The sequence below is a fragment of the Ailuropoda melanoleuca genome, chromosome 2, assembly GCF_002007445.2.
Source record: "Ailuropoda melanoleuca isolate Jingjing chromosome 2, ASM200744v2, whole genome shotgun sequence".
Lineage (NCBI taxonomy): Eukaryota > Metazoa > Chordata > Mammalia > Carnivora > Ursidae > Ailuropoda > Ailuropoda melanoleuca.
Window position 1 is genome coordinate 150,613,803 of NC_048219.1, and position 16,456 is coordinate 150,630,258.

The 16,456-nt window shown below is 37.5% G+C and overlaps 1 non-coding gene across 1 annotated transcript; it reads right to left on the bottom strand.

Annotated features, from left to right (window-relative positions):
* Nucleotides 1–16,011: 16,011 nt before the first annotated feature.
* LOC117801356 lies at nucleotides 16,012–16,159 on the bottom strand. The gene has a single exon (XR_004623862.1). It is a non-coding gene; the product is annotated as a U4 spliceosomal RNA (small nuclear RNA).
* Between the last annotated feature and the right edge of the window lie 297 nt (nucleotides 16,160–16,456).

A 16,456-nucleotide genomic window follows, 5' to 3' on the forward strand; every position in this document is an offset into this window, starting at 1 on the left:
TGTCATGGCAGCCTCTGAAAAGAAATGAAGGCAAGCTGATGTTAGAAGAAGTCATGGAGCTTTAGTGAAAAGGCTGTGCTGGTGCCTGTCCAAGTGTATGCATAGAGAAGCAAGACTTCACCTGTCTACTACCAGAGCAGATTCTGAGTGATTGTCCATAATGATACATCCATATACCAGCTGTGCTCAGCTTTGAGCTAAGCCATCTGACTGTTTTAAGCATTCCTGTCTTGAATTTATATCCATATCAAACCTTTTGGACAATGACAAATTGAAGTAGACCTCCGTAGGATTAACTGATGCTGGCCTGTCAGGCAGCTATAAGCACTGTTGCAAAGGCTGGCAATAATCAGTCCTTCTAATGGTAAGTGAAAGCATTTAATTGGATACTGAGATGTGATTGGGATGAGATGTCAAGGGGAAAGTGAGAAATTCAAGGGTATTGGTCTGCCCAGTCTTATTTTAAAAGAGACATATGCTGGCAAGATCTGTGGTTTAGCATTCTGGATTTGGCATTAAAGAGGAGTTTCAGGGCTTAATAGTTTTAGCCATGGTCCCCAAACTATATCAAATTTAATTACTTCCTTTTCTTGGCTGGATTAAGAGAAAAACTCTAGCAAACAAAAACTTGCTCTGGGAAACATTACAGTTATACTTATCTCAGTTGTTTGGAATATGAATCATCCAGTAAAATTGAGAAAGAAAAATTTCTGTGTCTTGAATTGATATGCTATTTAGTTTTTACAACCCTACAAGTATCATATATGTCCATTAAGATTATCTTTAAGCCTCTTTAAGCCAGTTGTTTCTAACTGATGGCACAGTCATGGACCTTGCATTATGGGGAAACTGCTGAAATGTGAAAATAGAGCTTTTTCTTCTTTCTTCTTTCTTTCTTTCTTTCTTTCTTTCTTTCTTTCTTTCTTTCTTTCTTTCTTTCTTCTTTCTTTCTTCTTTCTTCTTTCCCTTTCTTCCTTTCTTTAATAGAAAACACTGAGAGTTTTCATTCTTATGCCTGTAGTAATGCTTAAGTTAGTTGTGATAAGAGAGAGAGCCTTTCCATTTGCACTTGATTTTAGAGCCCCATTAGTATTATGTGACATTTGGGTGTAGAGCAGTGATTCTTGGGTGCTTCAGGGGGAAAAAAAATCTCTAGTAAAGTGTTCAACAATGGTGTTAGAGATTAAGTAACCAAAAGGCAAGTTGTTCATTTTGCTTTCTAGAAATTCATGGCTCAGGGGAACTACCAAATAAAGAGCTCATGACAACCTTTGAGTGGGCACTGGAGGTACAGACTGATGACGCTAACTTATATTCCCCTCTGTCCAGGGAAAATTCCCCTAGCATAGACTGGTGAAAAAGTGGATGGCTCTGGGATGAAAGGAGCTGGATTTCTGCTTCAGCTCTGTCTTTCATAGCTGATCCCCTGGGTAAGTGATCTTGTTTTCTCATCTGTAAAATAAGTCTAGTCTTACCTTTCTTACAAGGTCATTCTAAACCTTGAGTTAGGCAGCTTTTTATGGATTAAGACAGTCTTAGTATAGACCCGACATACAGTATTTGCTAAATAAATGAAACTTCCCTTCTCCTTCATTTCCCCTTTCAGCTTTAACGTGTGAAGTTTAGTTTAGTATAGTTTAGGGTGGTATCCAACTCCCTCCTCCCATTCCCAAGTGTGGCTGTTGGTTGCTTGGTCAGGAGCTCTGTTGCAGTTATTTTTTAGTCCAAGCTTAGTGACATTGTGTAGGGCTCTGAGGGTGACCATTTTTTTTTTTCAGTTTTTCTGTAACTTACTCTATTATAAACCCAAAATGTATTATGTATATGATTATCACAGTGATTATAATAGTTGGCCTTCCCCTTGCCCCCCAAATACTAGACCCAACGTTCCAGGGGTCTTTGTTTTCAGTTTGACAGACTGCCTAGAACCAAAGCCAATTAAATGGCAGATGAACAGGTGAAACAAGATAACATAGATCTTTCTCTAAACTGGCTTTTTAGGATGATACTTAGAATGGTTTATTTACATTACTAGGTTATGTTCGTTGGTCTAGAATAGTTCCAACTATAACATTAATCGACAGCTCAGTTAGTGTCCATTTCTACAAAGGGGTAAGATTGGAACAACTGTATGTACTGTAGTGTAAATAGTCTCAGATGTTTGGTTGATTAAACTTTAGAGCAAAATTATTTCAGAATGATTTTGTTTGTGAATCAATCCAACTGTCAGGTACTAATAGTATTATTTTAATGCAGTAGATACACAAGTGGTTATAGATCAAAGTTAGTCTAAGTAGAATTGGAAAGAATATTTTTTATTAAGAAAGCTGAGTGCTGAATTCTGATAGAGTTTCTAATTGGACATTGAGGCTGCACATGAGTTTGGGAAAGCTTCTGGGGAGTTGAATTTACTTGTTAAATTAACTTTCAGTGTTCAGTATATAAGATTAATATTCTTAAAGTTCTATGAAAGAATTTTATATCAATGAGTAATGTTTCAGTCTTTTTCCTTCAACTTCAGCTACCTTTATGCATTTGGAAGCTAAGAATTCTAAAATAGCACATTTTAGCATATACTAGCAATTATTATCTTTGTTTTGGCAATAAATACCTTCCTAAATGTCTGTATCTTATTTACTGAAAACTCAACAAATGGTATTCTAGGAGGGAGAATTTTCAGGATGCTATCGTGGGTCACAGCATGAGATTTTATATTATCACACAGTACCACATAAAGACTTCTCCTGCAAAGGAAGGAGCAATAATTACTTCATTAGTTACATAAGAGAGTCATAGGTCTTCAGCATAAATTGAGTCTGATTCATCAAGGATATTATTAAGCTGTCAAAATCTGTCAATATGGAGTGTGACAACAACATGTAAAATTCCATTAAAGGGTCATTAGCAAGGACTTCAAGCTCATGCTTAGCATTTTCTCTGAGCTCCTAATGGAACTTTTCTCAAAACAGGATGTAAGTCAGATGTCTCATAAACTTTAATGCTGTTAAAAGTTGGCTGTTGGAAGGAAGTATTAGTCTTTTCTGAGTTTTTTAGTTCTTATGTCAGCCAAAATGAAACAGCAAGCAGTTAGGTACAACCATAGTAATTTTCTAGCCTTGACATTTACACCCATTATTTTTTAAATCTGGTAAGCTCTGAAGATGGGCTTCAGTTTATGACATATTAGTTTGTATGTAGAGACTTAAACATTCCTCTGCCACCCACTGATCCTTATTGAATTTTTGCCATTTTTTTTGATATTTTTTTTCTGTAGAAGAAAAAGAAGTACAGTTTGTGATGAAAACTTATTTTTTCTTTCATTACACTGTCAATTGCTAGATGGGTGGTATTTGCAAATGACAGTGTCCAACATGAGAGTTAGTGCAATATTTTTTTCTTTCTATAGAAATATCTGACAACCACAGAAAAAAGAAGTGAGTCATTACCACTTTTTCTTATTGCCATAAATATAACTCAAAATGCCAAATTGATCGAGTCTCAGCATTGTAGGTGATGGCAGATATGATCCAAATAACTTAGTTCTTCATTTAAATGGCAGACAGGCAGAGATTAGAGCTAGTCTATCATTTTAATGAACACTAAGAAAAAATTATCTGTGATGCATAGAGTAACAAGTTGAATTCTTTGAAAACAATAATAAAAATTGAAGCTGTCAAAAAACTTTATAAAACTTTGAATAACTAAACAAAATTTCTTATGCTTCCTTCCTAATATTTTTAAATAGATAATTAAGATATAGTTTGGATAAAAGATAAACACCTGATGAAAATACATTTTGAAAATTTGGGATCAGATGATGCATATAGAAATGCATAGGTATAATTTATTAGATAAGATCCTGGAACTTGAGGCCATATTCACCTGATGGAAGGGGAAAGTGGGAGTCTAAGTACAATTGTCAAGCAAAGATTAATTATAAGTGTGAGTGCTGAGCCAAATAGAGGAGTGGAAGTTGCAGGATAACTTTGAAAATCAGAGTGAGAAGAGCTGGAAGGTAAGAGACCATAATATAAGAGTAATAACAGGAAGAGATTTAAAGCAATTAATAAGATATTTGGGGTGCCTTGGTGGCTCAGTCGGTTAAGTATCTGACTCTTGATTTCAGCTCAGGTCATGATTTCTGGGTCTAGAGATCGAGCCCTGTGTGGAGCTCGGTGCTGGGCTTGGAGCCTCCTGAAGATTCACTCTCTCTCTCTCCCTTTGCTCCCCCCCCAAGGGAAATTTATAAATACAGTTGAATCGAAATAATAATAATATTTCAAAATAAAAAAAATTTAATGTGCAATAATATTTTGAGGATTAAGACTAGAAAGCAGTTTCTCATGGAGAGAAGAAGGAAAAGGTGAAAAAAAAACACAGTAGACAACATCCATGTAACTAAGGGACTTGAAAGATCATTATGATTATGGAGAAAAGTTTTTGAGTTCCTCTAAGTCAGAGTTTTAGGAAAATGGTTTCTGCAAAGCTGCTGGGATTTATTTTTTTGAACTAGTGATTTCATTTGCCAAATCCTCTATCTGTTTTGAAGGCCATTAAGGTCTCTCAGGGATTTTCTTACAGGTTATTACAATGACTCTTTGGAGGAGCTTATCTCCTTTTAATTTCTTTGAACTGACTTCGCAGACTTTTAAAACTCATTACTCACTTGTGTTTGACGACCTATCGTCCAGGCGTGGCTGTTTTTCCAGCGAGAGTGATCGAGAGGTCCAACGAAGGCAGTTTCCCCCACAGCGGCTGCCGCGGCAGACAGCTCAGGGAGTGCACGGCTTACATCACTGGGCTAAGAATGTCCAGGACACCTCTCATTACAAATAGAGGATGAGAAATTTCATGTGTGTAGTAAATCACAGTTTATAAAACTCTTTCAAATGAGATATTCAAAGGTTACCTTGTGAAGGCTTTGTTTTTTTCTTTCTTTAGGTTAACTCCAATAATTTATGTATACCATTTTTATGGAATTTCTTCTCTTTTACTATATTCACAGGTATCTTCACCTCCTCTTGGCTATAATAAAAGGGTACAGATCATCTTTTCTTCATTTTTGTACTATGTATCTAGTTTGGTGCTTGGTACAGTAGGTACCTTATGACTTTTGTTTTGTTTTTTGAACAAAGAACATAAACTTTGGAATAGGTAGGGCCATTTTTCATGGACCTATTTGCCCACTTAGACACTAATGAAACTTAAGGAGTCTTAACGAGTCTTATTGTATATGATGATTTTTAGCTGGGTAATCAAAATGTAACTGTGTCATGTTCGAAGACAGTTGTTTCATATTTTTAATTACATGTTTTCCTTAATTTGTGCTCATTTCTAAGTTTTTGAACTGTGTTTTTGATTGTTCTTTTAAAGTTTTCACTGTAATTTTTGTAACTCTTGTTTCTTCCCAAATATACAGAAATATGTGACGGCTATCTTCTGGTTTTATTGAAAATTTTAATTAGTTAAAATGAGATTCATATTTAAAGTAGATAAACATGAAAAGAAATACTGCAAATGGTAGGAAAATAGCATCACACTGAGTTATTGAGAAAGAGGAGGTATTTTTATGTTATGAGATTCTAGGTGTTAGCTGTATTTAGCAAGGTCAGTAAGGGCACTGACAATTGGTAAAAGGTCAGAAATAAAGGTTTTAACATTGTGTTTAAGTTCAAAGTGTTGTCAAAAGTTGAATAAATTTATGAGAACATTAAGAACTGCCGTCGGGTATTTAGTTAAATGCACAATGAAAGATCAGTTTCAGGAAAAATCAGAGCTGCGTCTTACATTGAACAGCGTAAGTGGACTGGTGAAACTATTAATTGATACCTTGGGTAGAAGTGCCATATTAGAGATTGGGGTGTCTTAATGCCTGAGTTGAGTATAAACCTTGATTTTTTTTATTATGATATGCTAGTCACCATACAGTACATCATTAGTTTTTGATGTAGTGTTCCATGATTCATTGTTTGCGTGTAACACGCAGTGTTCCATGCAATACATGCCCTCCTTAATACCCGTCACTGGGATAGCCCATCCCCCAACCTCCTCTCCCCTCTAAAACCCTCAGTTTCCCAGAGTCCATAGTCTTTCATGGTTCATTTCCCCTTCTGTTTACCCCCCCTTCATTTTTCCCTTCCTTCTACCGATCTCCCTGCTATTCCTTATGTTCCACAAATGAGTGAAACCATATGATAATTGTCTTTCTCTGCTTGACTTATTTCACTTAGCATAATCTCCTCCAGTCCCATCCATGTTGCTGCAAATGTTGTGAAATCGTTCTTTTTGGTGGCTGAGTAATATCCATAGTATATATGGACCACAACTTCTTAATCCAGTCATCTGTTGAAGGGCATCTTGGCTCCTTCCACAATTTAGCTATTGTGGACAATGCTACTATGAACATTGGGGTGCATATGGCCCTTCTCTTCACTACGTCTGTATCTTTGGGGTAAATACCCAGTAGTGCAATGGCTGGGTCATAGGGTAGCTCTATTTTTAACCCTGATTTTTAAGCAGAGGAGCAGCAAAAGGACACAGCACGACTGGGCTTTATCACCCGGCTGGACTCCCAATAGGGAGGGTGTTGGTGCCACAGGGTGAGTACCTTGTCAGCCTAAAGGCCATACCTCTGGCTACTGATATGTAGATGGCAAAGGACTAAAACTGTGGATGCAGAGTACCCTCTTTTCCCCATCTTCTATGGAGAGTCTTCCAGATGGGTGTGGTGCTTGCTCTTCACAGGGAGATATGTCTCCATTGGCTATTGGCATGTGTTGTGAGCTAATTTAGGTTCCCTGAGCATACCTGAAAATCTCAGTAGTTAAGCCCCTCATTACTGTGTTTGAGACTTTTTATTTTGTGATGTGGATACAGTAAGCAGGAGGAATAAAACATTGCTCAGATAGTATTTCTACTCAGAAGCTTTTTCAAAGGAGGCCATGAATTATAATGCAAGAGGCCATTGCGCTCACTGCATGGTGATCTGGTTGTGAAAGCAAAGTCTTTCTTTGATAGCTGGAGAACAACTAATTCTAAAGATCAAAATACTTGTTATCATAATAAGAAACCCAAATGTATGCCTGCGTATGTATTCTTTCCCAAAATATGTCACCTCAAAGTTCAAAAGCTAAAATAAAATGGGGATTGTGATATCGTTCCTAGCCATTCTGGGCAACCAGGTGAATTTTTTTAAGGCCTCCAAACTTTTCCCTCACTGCTGCTCTGTTATCTCTTTTTGAGGTAACTCTTCAGGTTCCTCTTTCTCTTTCTAGTGCCTGGAGTTTCTGGCAGTATAGAGAGAAACAATTGACTACAGCAGGGGTTGGCAAACTGAGGCCTAAGGGTCCTCTAGCCCCTGACCTGTTTTTGTACTGCCTGCAAGCTAAGAATGGTTTTCATACTTTGAAACAATTGTAAAAAAGCAAAAAAACGAAGGCTATTTGATAGAGACCATGAGGTGTCCTGCAATGCCTAAAATACCCACTAATCTGGCTTTTTTTTGGGGGGGGGAGAAGACAGAGCTCGGACTTCGGGGGCGGGAAGGCAAGGGGTTCGGCGGTACGAACTCCTGGAATAAGGGGAAGGGGGCGTGTTCCGGGATTCGGGACTAAGAAGGTGGGGGGTACTCAGGGGTGGGCAGATGGCTGGGAGCTCGGGGGAGCCAAAGGAGGGGCGTGCGAAGGGTGAGCTCTGGGTTAGGGTTCCCAGAGGTCGTGGAATCATGCAAAGGGGAGAAAAAGACTGAGCTCAGGGATACCAGGGGACGCGCGTGGGCAGCGACCACTTCTCAAGACACTGAGGGGGAGGAAGAGCCACTAATCTGGCTTTTGACAGAAAAATTTGCCAACCCCTTCACTACAGAGTGAAAGTCAAATGCCTTCACCTGCCATTCCTTCTTTCTTTCATAGCTTCCTCTCACCTCTTCTTACTACTTCCCTTGCACATCTTGGCTTCTATATTTGCATCAGATGTTTGTCAGTTCCTGCAAGGCTGAATTCTAGGTGCAACCCCCCCNGGCCCTGAGCCGAAGGCAGACGCTCAACCGCTGTGCCACCCAGGCGCCCCTAATTCATTTTTTAAAGATTTTATTTATTTATTTGACAGAGAGACTGCCAGCGAGAGAGGGAGCACAAGCAGGGCGAGTGGGAGAGGAAGAAGCAGGCTCCTAGCGGAGGAGCCTGATGTGGGGCTCCATCCCACAACGCCGGGATCACGCCCTGAGCGGAAGGCAGACACTTAATGACTGAGCCACCCAGGTGCCCCTATAATTTATTTATTTTGTCTTCAGTTCTCTGAAAATGGAAATGTACACAATATGGTATCTAATGAATATTGCCTACTAATTAAGTTAATCTTATTAAATAAATAATATCTAGCCAAAGAGAAAATTACAGATACTAGATGGAAATCTAGTGAAAAATTTGTGGTTCCTGTTGTTATTGGTCATGCTGCTGTTGTTGACAGCTCTCTTCTCACCCTGCCTAGGTTATTTACTATCAGCATAAATAATGTAATGTTTATTTTTTGATCTTTCTTTTCTCATTTGTGTTTTATTGATAAAATTTTTTCAAGGCGTAGAAAAAAATGAAGGTCAGGATTTTAAAGATTAGTCACCCAGTGCTTTAAGCAATGGTGAGGAAGGAAGATAACATTTTAAGAGAGAAAAAGCAACTTGTAACAGCAAGTGATTTTGCAGGGAAGATATATGCATCAGATAGTGTGTTTGTTAAGGAAAAGAATTAATATTATTAGCCACAGTCAGTCATTTTAAAGCCTTGGGTCTTATTGGGGCTACATTGAAGAACCTGTCATGATCACCCTTGTAGTATACATAATGATAAAGGGAATTTAATGCATTTAGATACAAATTTGAATAATCAAAAGTTTGTTTTCAAATCTAAAGCGAGGAAGTGAAAATGGATTTGTTTGGCAGCCTCCCAGCTATGGGAATTAGAGGTTGTAATGAAACTAAGATAATTGGTATATGGGAAGGTTACAATAAAGATGTGGTAATTTAGCACTGATCCTAAAAACATGATAAAATATTCTATTGTGAAATCTTGACAAGAGAAGGAAAAGGGAGTAGGGAATGAAGCATACCTAGTACCATAAGGTAAGCAACACAGACGTTCTTTTTTTTTTTTAAATGTCATTTATTTATTTGAAAGAGAGAGAGAGTGCGTATGTGAGCATGAGTGTGTGTGTGGGGCGGGGTGCAGAGGGAGAGGGAGAAGCCATCTCCCTGCTGAGTAGGGAGCCCAACTTGGGGCTCTATCCCAGGACCATGAGTTGAGCTGAAGGCAGACACTTAACTGACTGAGCCATCCAGGCGCCCCAACAATACAAAAATTCTTAAATGATGGTTTAGAAATAATAAAATAAAAAAGGTAACTTGTTCTTTCCCATTTTTAATTTTTAGGTTTGGAGCATGCTTGTAATTTTAAGCTGTTCAAAAGCAGTTTTTGATCATTGCCTGCTTTCCCATGACCTTTAAGGAATCTGTGATTAAAACTCCACCTCCATATTTTCCCATTTTAGAGCTACCCAGCAGAGCTGTTCTTTAATCAATATAATGCCTTCGTTTCTTATTCTGACTTGTCCTGAATTTTTTTTTTTTTGGTGATACTTTTCCCCTGGAAAAACCTGTTTCAATCTTTGGCATCAAACTCACTCCTTCTGTGGGCAAGTAAAATAGTGACAAAGTGTCAGATTCCATTCACTTTAATTCCCTTGAGAATCCAGCTATCTCATTTATCCATCATCCTTCTGGTAGGAAGTAATTGCTACTGTCATTTTTATTAAGATTCACTTTTCGTTGTCATTTACAGAACATTCAAATGAATGTGTCACCAGCCTTTTGAGATGTGAGGTCAACAAGTTATTATGTGGCTGACACTGTATATTTTATTTTATTTACCTGATCTGGGAAACTTTTGGTCTCACTTAGAGAATGAGAAAAAGCCTTAAAAAGTCCTTGTAGAACTCATTTTACTCAATATTTTGGTTCATACATTCACCAAATTGATATTATCTAATTCAAAAGGACATGATTCAAGTGGACATGATTATGTCCGCTTTTCTAGTTTAAGTCCAATGGACCGTTATTGGGTACTAATCTTATTTATTTTTGCTCTAAGTAATTTCATGTGTTTTGAAACTTCAGACTTTGCATTTAAATGTGATTCTAAAGTTCCTAGTGGAACTTGGAGAAGAAAATTTCAAACATTAGCTATCATATCTAACTACCTATCTACCTTTGGTAACTATTATTGTTCACAGTATCAGGATTAGACTTGGTGTGACTGGTGATACTGCTCTTTCTTTTACACAACCTTTCAATGGTGTGTAGATCACAGTCAGCGAGCTTGTCAGCACACAGGACCATGGCCGTGGTATGGTGTAGACCATTAATCCTTCCCTCCCTAGTCACTCTGTTTCAGCCAGCTGATTTAGAGCAGTCACCATGACCCAAGGTCAGCCAGTGTAGGTAATAACCTTTGCATCGCACTGGCAGGAGGAGATGAGTTGGAACATCAGGTTATACCTTAGTAATTGTCATTAGAAAACATGGGTAATCCTTGCAATTAAAAATGGAGGGCAATGGAATATTAGTCAGCCAGAACAAAGGATGAAATCTTGCCATTTGCTATAATCTGCATGGACCTAGAGAGTATTATGCAGTGAAATGAGTCAGATAGAGAAAGACAAATACTGTGTGATTTCATTTATATGTGGAATCTAAAAAACAAGCAAACAAGCAAAACAAGCAAAAAGGAGAAACAGCCCATAAACACAGAGAACAAACTAATGGTTGCCAGGGGAGTAGGGGTAGAGGGATGAGCAAAATGGGTGAAGGGAAGTGGGAGATACAGGCTTCCAGTTACGGAATGAGTAAGTCACAGGAATAAAGGTACAACATAAGGAATATTAATGGTGTTGTAATAATGTGTGGTGACAGCTGTACTTGTAGTGAACATAGCGTAGTCGAATCACTATGCCATACACCTAAAACTAATGTAACATTGTGTGTCAACTCTACTTCAATTGAAAAAATGGAGGATGAGATGAAAACAATGCACAGAGGGAAACTACATGGTAGGGCTGGGGCCATGAGGATTTATGGAGAACTGAAAATATAATCTAACACATTTTCCCAGAGATGGAATATGAGACCATATGACCTTTGGGTATGACTGAAAGGTCAATTCCCTGAGTTGTCTCCATGTTTGACTATAGTTCAATTCTGATTTCAGTTTATATAGCTTTATAATCCTATCTTCCCAGACATTCCCCTTCCCCCGAGTTAACTTGAGTTCCTTAACGGTCAAAAGAATTAATGAGAAACAAATGAACTTACTGTCATTTAGACCTTCCTCCCTGAGCAGGGTATCAGTACTCTCCATCTAACACTCCTGCTCTGTGCGTGCAGTCAGTGTGCTCTGTGCACATTGATCTGACAGGCAGCCATTATCCATTCAGGGAATGTCATGCTCTTACTGCTTTCCCTTGGACAGCTGGGAATTGTAGAACTGTCAAAATAAACATGGCCCAGCTCTCCTTAAATGTGCCTATGTGAGGAACATATGGTATCTTTGGACTTTATAGGTGATCTAAGTATTTCTGGATTGAATTGAGTTGTTTGTGTATTTCATACTTAGTTTTTCCTGTGCGAGGAAAATACTACTAGCTGAGTTTGCTTTTGGGGTAATTGAAGGGCAAAGGTCCTACTCTGTCTCCATTCTGACCTTAAACTTTACTTTTATACCTTGCTTGCTTGAAAGGTATAAGCCCATATAGCACAAAACACTTGGAATTGTTTGGAGAAAGGTGTCTTCTACTAAGCTACGCTCTAGGATATTGACTTGCTGTTCCTTCCTGTCTCCTCACATTCCCTGGCTCTTCCTTAGGGCTGGTGCTGTGATATTATTATGTAATAAAGGTGTATTCATTTTGTCTTTGTCTCTGTTCCTGGCACAGAGCTCCTAAAGCCCTTGTAATTTCCTAAAAGATAGGAGTATCTTTTTGTGCTAATGAGATGACTGATGGTTTCAATTTCCTGGGTAGCTGCAGGATGGAGGCTGGTCACCAAAATGACCGAAGTATGTTTAGAGGGTTGGAACTTTCAGTTCCACCTCTTGACCTCTGGGGAGGGGAAAGGGGTTGGTGATTGAGTTAATCACCAATGGTCAGTGATTTGATCAAGCATGCCTAAGTAATGGAACCTCCTTAAAAACCCTAAACAACAGGGTTCAGAGAGAGTCCAGGTTGGTAAACACATCCACAGGCCAGGGAGGTGGCCCATGCCAACTACCTTGGCACAGAAGTTTCTGTGCTCTATACCTTTCTGGACCTTGTCCAATGTACTTATTCATCTGCCTGTTTATTTTTATCCTTTATGGTATCTTTCCTAATAAACTGGTAAATGTAAGTAAATGTTTCTCTGACTTTTGTGAGCCATTCTAGCAATTTATCATAACTGAGGGGTGATTATGGGAACCCCCAATTTGGTAGCCAAGTTGGACAGAAGTGTGGGTACCCTGGGGACCCATTAGTTGCAGTTGGCATCTGAAAGTGAGGGCAGTCTTGTGGGACTGAGCCCTTAAACCTGTAGAGTTAGACACTTACTCCAGGTAGTTAGTGTTAGAGTTGAATTAAATTATAGAACACCTGCTTGGTGTTCAGAGAATTGGAAAATTGGTTGATCCCCACCCCCCAATTTGATGTCAGAAATGATGTGACTAGAGAAATAGTTTTCCTTTAATAGTAAATATTTATAATATATAATTATAAAATATTTATAATATACTATTATAATAGTAAATATAATATGATATATTCTGGGCACATGGCAGATAATACTGAACATGAAGAGTAAATCAGGTATGATTATGTAATGAGAAATTTCATTAAATATAGTTTCACTCAATCTTGTGAGCTTTTTTTTTTTTAATTTAGAGGTAACCCATTTTCTAGGTACATTTATTTCGTGGAGAGTGGCACCTTGTAAATATGTATGGGGATATAAATGATGGCCTTAAGTAAACATTGTACTTTATCTCATTTAATCCTTCTAAGAATACTACAGGTATGTATTTTATGGATGAAGAAATTGAGGCTTAGACTCATTAATGGACATTGCCCAAGGTCCACTAAGAGACAGATCTGAACCCATTGATCTGATTTATTTCAAAACCTGTAATCTTCCCAACTTAACATAAAGATAGTTGGAATACAAATGAATTATCCTAGTATTAGTGTGAAGTGACTTTAAAACTTCCATTTAGTTTTTTTTCTTTTTTTGGTAAAATTGATAAAAAATTTAAAAACTCATCTTTAGCTGCAACATTTCATTTCTTTAAAAAAAAAACCTTCTGAACTTGGAGGCTTTGACTGAGTAACAGCAGTTTCTAAGGGCATAACTTATTGTGTTTCCTCATCAGGTGGTAGAAAGGATTTTTTCTTTTGCCTTGGCTCAAAGTAATTGCATATCTATCTATTTATCTGAGCAATTAATCAGAGACCTAAGTAATCAAAGCAGCAGCCAGAATTCCCATGTTGGACTTCCATGCTACATTCAACCATTCTCAGCACTTTAAATGATTTCTTACCCAAGCAGTGCAAAACCACATGAATCATATGACCAAGTACTAGCTATAGTAGGGGATGATTTACCCATCCCAAAGAATGCATTTCAGATGACTTTGCAGGAAGTATAAAGAAAAATGATTACAGTAAAGATATTTTTCTGAAAAGCATTCAATAGTTTATATTCCTAGAATGACACTACTGTGGGTTTTACATTTGTAATCTAAACATTATGTTTTACAGAAGCCAAGGGTGTAATATTCAATTAATTTAATAAAAAAGAAAGCTTCTGTGAAATATCTTTGTTTAAAAATGTGCATTTTTACACAGCTCAGCATCTACATAATGGCCATTTTCCTTAGTTGTCTGTGAATGGGTAGGAATAAAAGGACAGACCTGTGGTTTCCACTAACCAAGTTTCAAAAAACAGAACTGCCTCTGACCGAAATGCTGAATGGCAGGTTTATGTTCAATGAGAAACTGTTTCTATAAGATTCAAAATCAATTACAACATTAACCAGTAATGAAAATTTCAGTTACTGTTGAGCTGCCTAAAGCATCTCTCAAAACCAAATTGACTGAGGCTCAAGGAACTTGAATTTTGGAAGCTGGGTGCAAGGCTTGCAAGGCTTCCATAAAGCTTCTTCTTATAGGTATATGGTGTTAGGTCTGCACAATGTTTTATAAATTAAAATTGTCAGTGGGAGGATATCACATAAAAATCAGGAATTTTGCTTTCTCTTGAAAAAAAAATGTGGCAACACAGGGCCTTTCTGTTGAGGTGTCCGCTTTCCAGTTTTCCTCATTCCCTTCCACATAAAGTGAGCAGATTCTATTCCACAGCTGACTCAACTCATTTAACACTACCTGTGTAGTCCCGCAGACATTGGAGTTTCAACCCGTATTCTAAGGCCTGCTTCCTGGTAGTTCCCAGCACACTTGGCCGTACATGACTTTTGTCTTTTGAGACACTTTCTCAGTGTTCCAGAGATGATGATTATTACGTTTGCAGTTTGGCCCTATTATTATTTTTATTTAAATTCAATTAGCCAACATATAGAACATCTTTAGTTTCAGATGTAGAGTTCAGTGATTCATCAGTTGCATATAACACCCAGTGCTCATCACATCATGTGCCCTCTTTAATGCCCATCACCAATTATCCCATCCTCCCACCCACCTTTCCTCCAGTAGCCCTCAGTTTAGAAACTGTCTTTCAATGAACATCTTCTTTCAGGAAGATAGAAACGTTTCTAAATGTATGTGTGAAAGCATAAGGAAAGTCCCATATATTTAACTCTAAGAAAGAACACTATAAAAACCGTCTTTTAACTAACATCTTTCAGGAAGATAGAAACGTTGTCAAATGTATGTGTGAAAGCATAAGGAAAGTGGCAATTTGGCCCTATTATTAAGATCTCAGAGACTTTTTGAAATCATACAGACCTTAAAAGGAAAAAGTCATTGGCATGAAGAAAATAGAAAACAGTGACATTAAAATTACGAAATTTGGTAGCATTATTTGTTGTGAGGTATTTATGTGTTAAGAAAGGTTTGGAACAAACCATAACAAAATGAGGAGAATCCAAGACAATCTCAGTTATACGAAGAAATTAGCTCCTGTAAGGTTGGGAATGCAACAGGAAACTCTGTGCTTTAGCTTTGTCTTCCTTACCTGCCACATGCTCCCCCTGCCAGTGAATAAGGCCAAAGAAAAACAGAATTCATCATGATGATATTCTAAAGTGAATGTCCATCCCACTATAATTTAGCCTGTTAGAACTGGATATAGATGAGTGTAGAGTGGTCAGATTTAGCAAATAACAATACAGGATGCCTCGTTAAATTTAAATTTCAGATAAACAGCAAATACTTTTATAGTATAAATATGTTCCATACAGTATTTAGGGTATATATTATGGTCTAAATATGCCCCCCCATTCAGATATGTTGAAATCCTAAAGCCCAATATGAGGTATTAGGATGTGGGGCTTTTGGGAAGTGATTGGATCTTGAAGGTACAGCCCTCATGCACGGCATTAATGCCTTTATAAGAGAGGCTCCAGAGAGCTAACAAACCTGTGAGGTGGATACTATATTATTTCCTTTTTGTATAGGTAAGGAAGCTGAGTACCAAAAAGAAAATGAATTTGCCCAAATGACGGAAATGGCAGAGCCTGGGTTTGTATTTCAGTACCTACATATTAAGTAAGTGGAGTATTAGGTAAATCATAATTATTTATTGAATACTAAGTACTTTATAAATATGTCATGTAATTTTTACAGTAATCTCATGAAGTAGACATTATTACCAAAAATTTAAAAAAATCTGTATGTTCTTTATAGGGGTAGAAATTGTTAGAAGCACTTTTAGTAATACAAGCTCTTTACAAATCACTGCAGTGGTGAGAAACTCCGAGTATATTACTTTCAAACACCAGAAATTACATCAGGTTTTATACTTTCAGAGAAAAGAAGACAGAGAGAAGTGGGAAAAGGAAAAGTTTTCAATTAGCAATAATCGTGCCTCGGATAAACTTCATTGGCTACTATAGTGCCCCTGCGCAAAGCTTAGAAGTGGGAAAAGGAGAAAGAAACAAACAGAGCAAGTTCATTTATATGGTAAATGATTTGCAATTTGCATCAGGTACAAATTTATATTCTATCAGTATTTCCAACAGCAGTCATGTCTGTCTTACGATTCCATATTTTACAAAGCTCAAAGTCTGTATAACACAGCTGTTATATAAATACACACATATATACATACTTTTACATATTTATAAAGTTTTATGTATTTTATTATGTATTATATATGTATATATTCTGATACAAAGATAGCTCTGTGCAAATCTGAGAGTGCTCAATC